Genomic DNA, 7,500 nt, shown 5'->3' on the forward strand with positions numbered 1-7,500 from the left:
CCACCGCTTATATACCATTGGACCGGAAGCCGGATACTTCCGGTTAAGGGTGCGGGTGAGGAGGAGGGTAAGTTAACACGTCAACAGGGGTAGTTTTAGGACCCTCGACTCGCTTGAACAATCTATTTATTTAGTAACTGTCAAATCTGTGCGCTCCGAACTATTCAGGATTTCGCTTGTCTGTTTGTTCTACAAGAGTGCGCACCTCTCCGCACGTAGGCAAGATTACATATAGTGGACGGGCGTTACTGCTTAACATTGTTACAATACATACATAGACAAGAAATATGAACATAGTTATGTAATACAAAGGAACACAATTCTATAACATAATTACACATATGACGTAATATCTAATATTACGTTACACCTCCACCGTTTGGGAAAGCTTTTCACTTTCTGTTGAAAAGCTATGTTCTAGAAAGGACGTCGGCTAAAACATTAAAGACGCCTTTTATATGATGAATTGTGAGATTAAAGGGTTGGAGAAATAAACTCCAACGTGTAAGTCTCGGATTCTTGTTTTTCATAGTCTGTAGGAACTTTAAGGGGTTGTGATCCGAATATACTTGAATGGTAGTTGAGGAACCCAGGTAGACTTCGAAGTGGATAAGGGCCTGGACCAAAGCGAGCGTCTCCTTCTCAATTGTTGAGTAGTTCTTCTGCGCAGGGGACAGCTTCTTGCTGTAGTAGGCGATAGCGTGAAGAACTTCATTGTGTTCTTGCAAGAGGGCGGCACCGATACCGGTGTCGCTGGCGTCGACTTGCAGAAGAAAGGGTCGTTGGAAATCGGGTGCCCTTAGAACTGGTGCGTTAGTGAGAAGGGACTTCAGGTTTTTGAAGGCCGTCTCACAGGTAGGTGTCCACACGAAGTCGTGGTCTTTTCTCAACAGGTCAGTCAATGGTTCTGCTACATCTGAAAAATTTGGACAAAAACGGCGATAATAGCCACTCATTCCGAGGAATCGACGTACCTCTCTACGATTAGTGGGTGTTGGTACATCATTGATGGCTTTTATCTTGGCGTCTATTGGAAACACTTGGGAATTTCCAACTTTAAATCCCAAATAGGGGACCTGTGTATGTCCGAAATCACATTTGGACAAATTGATGGTAAGGTTTGCTTGGTCTGCTCTATAAAAGAAATTATTTAGGTGTTCAATGTGTTCTGTCCAAGACTGACTAAATATTATCACATCATCTAGATAAGTTTTTACTCCTGGCAATCCTGCAACAAGATTACTTATCATTCTTTGGTAAGTGGCAGGGGCATTTTTAAGCCCAAATGGCATTGCTCTGAATTGGAACAATCCCTCTTCCGTAATGAAAGCGGTAACTTCTCTTGAGCGAGGGTGTACAGGGATTTGATAGTATCCCCTTAGCATATCCAACTTGGATACATACTTGGCAGTTCCTAGACTGTCTATGATATCATCTATCCTAGGGATAGGAAAAGCATCGGCCTTAGTATGGGCATTGATTTTCCTGTAGTCAATGCACAGGCGATAAGAATTGTCAGATTTAGGGACAAGAATGCAAGGAGATGCCCAAGGACTACTGGAGGGTTCAATTATTCCCTGTTGAAGCAGTGTTTATTTCTGCTTTTATGAACTCCTTCTTTTTTGGATTGACTCTATAAGGGGCTTGTTTGATAGCCCTTGGCGAGTCTAGAATTATTTCATGTTCTATCAAAGAAGTGAATCTTGGGGAATCTAGAAATAATTTTGGAAAACTTCTTAAGAGGAAAAGAATGTCTTTACCTTGTTTCTCAGATAAGTGTCCTACTTTTATCTGAAGATTTTGTAGTATCTGAGAGTTTTCCAAGGGAATCTCAGGAGGATTAGGCAGGTTATCAGGAGGCTCTTCCGATTCTATTGTGGTAGAGCTGCAAGCTGAAATTGGATCTCGGGAATGATAAGGTTTTAAGGTATTTATGTGACAGAGACGGGAACTCTTTCTTCTGTCTGGAGTTTTGATTATGTAGTTGAGATCACTGGCTCTGGACAAGACTTCATAGGGTCCTTTGTATTTAGCCTGCAATGGATCTCCTGGTATGGGAAGATAAAGTAACACTTGATCTCCTGGAGAGAAAGTTCTAAGTTTAGAATTTTTATCATACCGACCTTTCATTACTCGTTGAGCATTCGTCAAGTTCTCTCTTGCCAACTTCCAAGCTTCTAACAACTTCTCGGTGACTTGGGACACGTATTTCAAAGAAGGAACAGGTGGTTCTTCTTTCATCCATTGTTCATGAAGTATCTTTAGGGGACCACGGACTTCATGACCGAAGACTAATTCTGACGGGCTGAATCCAAGGCTTTCTTGAATTGTTGTTCGGGTGGCGAACAACAAAAAGGGGAGTCCGTCTTCCCAATTTCGAGTGTTCTCGGCACAGAAGATTCTTAACATTGTCTTGAGCGTTTGGTGAAAGCGCTCTAGAGCACCTTGTGATTGAGGATGATAGGCGGAGGAAGTTACATGATTTATACCTAGTGTTACAAGAGTTTCTCTAAACTTGTTGGAAAGAAAATTACTTCCTTGATCACTTTGAATGTTCTTAGGAAATCCTACCATAGTGAAATATTTCAACATTTCTCTGATTATGTTTTGAGCTTTAATATTTTTCAAAGGAATTGCTTCTGGAAAATGAGTGCTCATACACATGATTGTGAGAATGTACTGATTTCCTTTACTTGAAGGAGGTAAAGGTCCTACACAGTCAATAAGAACTTTTTTAAATGGCTCTTCCATTACAGGAATGGGATGGAGTGGAGCTTCTACAATTTTCTGGTTGGGCTTACCTACAAGTTGACATGTATGACATGTTTTACAATATTGGGCAACATCTTTGACAACCGTGGGCCAATGGAAATGTTGGGTTATGTTGAACAAGGTCTTTCTTACCCCTAAGTGACCTGCTAAGGGAGTATCATGAGCCAATCTTAGAACATTATTCCTGAAACCAAGAGGGAGGACTTTTTGATTCCTTACTTGCCATGGCTGGTCAGCGGTTGCGGTGGATGCTCTCCATTTTCGCATTAGGACTCCGTTTTCTATATAGAAACCTCGTGACATATTTTCAACTTCTTCTGGAGAAGAAACAATCTCGTACAAATTTTTAAGAGAAGGATCTGACTTCTGTTCTTTGATTAATTCTGCTCTAGATAGAGAAACTGGTGAAGAAGAAGATGGGTCAGTTTGGGAGAATAGGGATTCTAAATTATAGGTCTCCTCTTCAGATTTCTTGTACTGAGATCTGGTTACAGCACAAGCGGGAAACAACTGTAAGTTATCTGAAGGTTCTACTGAGGTCTTAGGGTTATTTGTTATTAAGGGAGAAATGACTTTGCTTCCAGCGATGTCATTGGCCAACAATAAGGATATTCCTACTATGGGAAGAGAGTCTACTACTGCTACTTTAACCATTCCGGTTGTTAAATCAGACCGCAAGAAAACATTATGTAATGGACATTTTACAATTCCTCCAACTCCTTCTATCAATATATCATAACCTGTATATGACTCACCCTGATTCTGCAAGACAGAATTTAAAATCAGACTTTGCTTTGCTCCTGTGTCTCGGAGTATGGAAATAGGATATTGTTGTGAACTACTACTATGAGATATAGTTCCTGAAGATACAAATGGTTTGAAACAAGGATCAGGATTTGATGAGGGGGGTTCTACATTACTTGACAATACCGGCTTCTTTGGTAGTGTATCCTGAATAGAGGATTTTGAATCATCTGATTTTATATTACTTACAAGAGTTGGTGTCTTATTGGAGAATGAGGGTGTCAGTCTCTTTCTGCAATTAGAAATGTGATGGCCAACCTGTTTACAATATGAACAAGTTACAGGGGGATTAGTCTTAAACCTTTCCATTCTTTGCCAAGGTCGGTTTGGAGGATATTGATTGAAATCAGACCTGTAACTGAAATGTGATGGGCTAGACTGATTTTCAAAGTGTTTCTTTGGGGACCAAGGATCAGAGTATTTTGTTGAATCTGGAATATATGACTTTGACTTTTGGGATTCCATTTGTCTTGACTTAGGTTTATGATTTAGTGTGAACTCATCAGCCAGTACAGCAGCTTTAGTTAAAGTTTCGGGAACATGATCATCTATAAAAATCCTAAGATCTGTCTCTAAGGTATTCTTAAACTGCTCCAATAAAATTAACTGTTTAAGTCTATCTAAGGTGTCTGTTTCACTAGCCAAACACCACCTATTGAATAACCTCTCTTGTTGAGCCGCATATTCTACGTATGTTAACTGAGGTGTCTTCCTATAATTACGGAATTTCTGTCTATAGGCCTCTGGTATTAGTTCATAAGCTTTTAAAATACAAGCTTTCATATTATCATACTCGCTTTCTGCTTCTGAAAGAGAAGTATAAATTTGCTGAGCCTTACCCTTAAATTGTGTTTGAATGATTAATGGCCAATTTTCTTTAGGGATTTGTAACTGTTGCGCCAATTTTTCCCACTGAAGAAAGAAAATTTCTGGCTCTCCTTCTGAAAATTGGGGTAGAAGTTTTACATACTTGGAAATATCTATATGACCTTCCTGAACTACGGGTTGTCTATCAACAATCCTAGCTTCTACTTCTGCCTTCTTTAATTCTAACTCTGCCAATTTGACTTTAGTTTCTCCTTCTCTAGCTCTAAATTCTGCCTCAATTTGCATTTGTTTCAGTTTAGTTTCCTCCTCTTTAGCTGCTTGTTTCGCTTTAGCTTCCTCTTCTCTAGCTCTAAATTCCGCCTCAATTTGCATTTGTTTCAGTTTAGTTTCCTCCTCTTTAGCTTTAAATTCTGCCTCAATTTGCATTTGTTTCAGTTTAGTTTCCTCCTCTTTAGCTACTTGTTTCGCTTTAGCTTCCTCTTCTCTAGCTCTAAATTCCGCCTCAATTTGCATTTGTTTCAGTTTAGTTTCCTCCTCTTTAGCTTTAAATTCTGCCTCAATTTGCATTTGTTTCAGTTTAGTTTCCTCCTCTTTAGCTTTAAATTCTGCCTCAATTTGCATTTGTTTCAGTTTAGTTTCCTCCTCTTTAGCTTTAAATTCTGCCTCAATTTGCATTTGTTTCAATTTAGCTTCCTCCTCAAAATCTACTCTCCTGACCTTTAATTCAATCTCCTTAATCTTAAGTTCGGTTAGTCGTGCCTCCATTTCTAACCTATTTGAAGGAATTTGTATAGCTGTAATCTCTTCTGGAGATAAGATCTCATCTTCGATCAGATTTTCAACGAGTTCCTGAAGTATTTTTTTCTTTCGCAAACTTGTATCAATGTCTACTCCAAAGTGCTTGCCTATTTCTATCAAAGTGTCTTTAGTTTGTTTCTTTAAGAAACTTACCTTGGGATTTTGAACGAATTCTTGAACTATATCATCCATCTCTATAAGAATGTGTTAAATACCTGATCCAATATCCTTGGCAAGGGTCGCCACTTTGTTACGGGCTGCTGGTATGTGAAGAGACGTTACGTATAACGTCTAAGTGCTTAAGAACCAGCGCACTTCTAGAAGCCACTGTAGGACTGAACTATCTGGTCAGGGCCTAGATAATTCGTAAGACTAGAAGTAAAGGTAACAAAGAAGATTCCAGGAAAGGAATATTAAACTAGCGATAAAACTAGTAAACGAAATTATTAATGGAAAATATTTACAGGCAATCAACACAAAAGAGAATGGGCAGTAGGGTCAATGGGACCGTTACATGATTACGAGAATATGGAAATTATCGTTCAAATAAGAAACAAGATAAGTATACAATATGGTACTATCTAAGTACAAAGAGATCAGGAACATGCATCAGAATAAGTAATAAGTACAAATATAAGTAAAGTAATGCAATGTATATCAGACACGTAATGTAGGCAAAAAGGGTGATCACTTCACACCAATCGTTTCATGAATCTAAACCTTCTAGTTTTTATCAAGAGATCAATATGTGGGAATATGACAAGGAGTCAGCGAGTTCCACCGCTTATATACCATTGGACCGGAAGCCGGATACTTCCGGTTAAGGGTGCGGGTGAGGAGGAGGGTAAGTTAACACGTCAACAGGGGTAGTTTTAGGACCCTCGACTCGCTTGAACAATCTATTTATTTAGTAACTGTCAAATCTGTGCGCTCCGAACTATTCAGGATTTCGCTTGTCTGTTTGTTCTACAAGAGTGCGCACCTCTCCGCACGTAGGCAAGATTACATATAGTGGACGGGCGTTACTGCTTAACATTGTTACAATACATACATAGACAAGAAATATGAACATAGTTATGTAATACAAAGGAACACAATTCTATAACATAATTACACATATGACGTAATATCTAATATTACGTTACAATATATATATATATGTGTGTGTGTGTGTGTGTGTGTGTATTCACCTCGGATCTGCTGCAGCCTCTTTTCGAGACAGCCAGACACCACCCTACGGCAGTGAGCTCAGAGCTCATTATTAGCAGATCTCTGGGTAGGTCTGAGACCACTCACACTCCACACACCGGGAATGCAAGGTCACAACTCCTTGACTAACGTCCCGTACCTACTCGCTGCTAGGTGAACAGGGGCTACACGTGAAAGGAGACAAACCCAACTTGTCTCCGCCCGGCCGGGGAATCGAACCCCGGTTCTCCGGCTTGTGAGGCCAGTGCCTTACCAATCCGCCACCGGGCCGTGTGTGTGTGTGTGTGTGTGTGTGTGCGTGCGCAGAGATATATTTGTATTGACAATTTGTTTTTATGGCTCTTCCTACGGAATTCGGACCCTTGGCAGTGCGGCGCTATACCACATTGAGCCGAGGACACTACCAACTGTACCACGTGGAGGTCGTTCAAAGCAGACCGCTTGGTTTCCCTACGTGATCTTCTTGTAGTATATGTACTGTAGTCTGTTTCATCGAGTCCATTTTTCAGGAGAGCATTCCAACAAGTATGTATGTAATATATATATACTGTATATGTATATATATAAATGTATATATATATACATATGTATATATGTATACATATATATATATGTGTGTGTGTGTGTATTCACTTGGTCTTTGGTCTTTGGATCACGTGTTGGACTCGTGATCGACAGCTATTTCCCTCCTGGAAGAGAGCTCAGAGCTCGTAGGTCCGATCTATGGGTAATGCTATGACCTTGCACACACACACACCCCCAACTCCCCGCCCACGAGAGTTGGAGTAACACCCCTCAGCGCTGCGATACTGATATTATTTCAGCCCCGGGCGAGAGTCGAACCCGGACCTCCGTAGTGGCAGGCCAGAGCTCTAACCACAGCGCCATGTGTGTGTGTGTGTGTGTGTGTGTGTGTGTGTGTGTGTGTGTGTGTACACAACTGCACGTTTTCCTTTCTTCATTTACGCGTACTACGGGGAAATGACGTCGAGAGACAACATATCGTTTTGAATGTCCTCATTGTGGTACAGTTGGTAGTGTGCCTAGGTCAAGATGGTATAGCGCTGTATTGCTGATGGCTCGAATTCC

At 40.5% G+C, this 7,500-nt stretch overlaps 1 protein-coding gene across 1 annotated transcript in view; it reads right to left on the reverse strand.

Moving 5' to 3' along the window:
* Positions 1 to 7,500, reverse strand: part of LOC143039911 (synaptotagmin-15-like) — a 1,008,258-nt gene that overhangs the window by 46,671 nt on the left and 954,087 nt on the right. The gene's annotated exons all lie outside the window — the stretch shown is intronic.

Source organism: Oratosquilla oratoria, chromosome 27 (assembly GCF_046742065.1).
Source record: "Oratosquilla oratoria isolate Oo_2021 chromosome 27, ASM4674206v1, whole genome shotgun sequence".
NCBI classification, from domain to species: Eukaryota; Metazoa; Arthropoda; class Malacostraca; order Stomatopoda; family Squillidae; genus Oratosquilla; species Oratosquilla oratoria.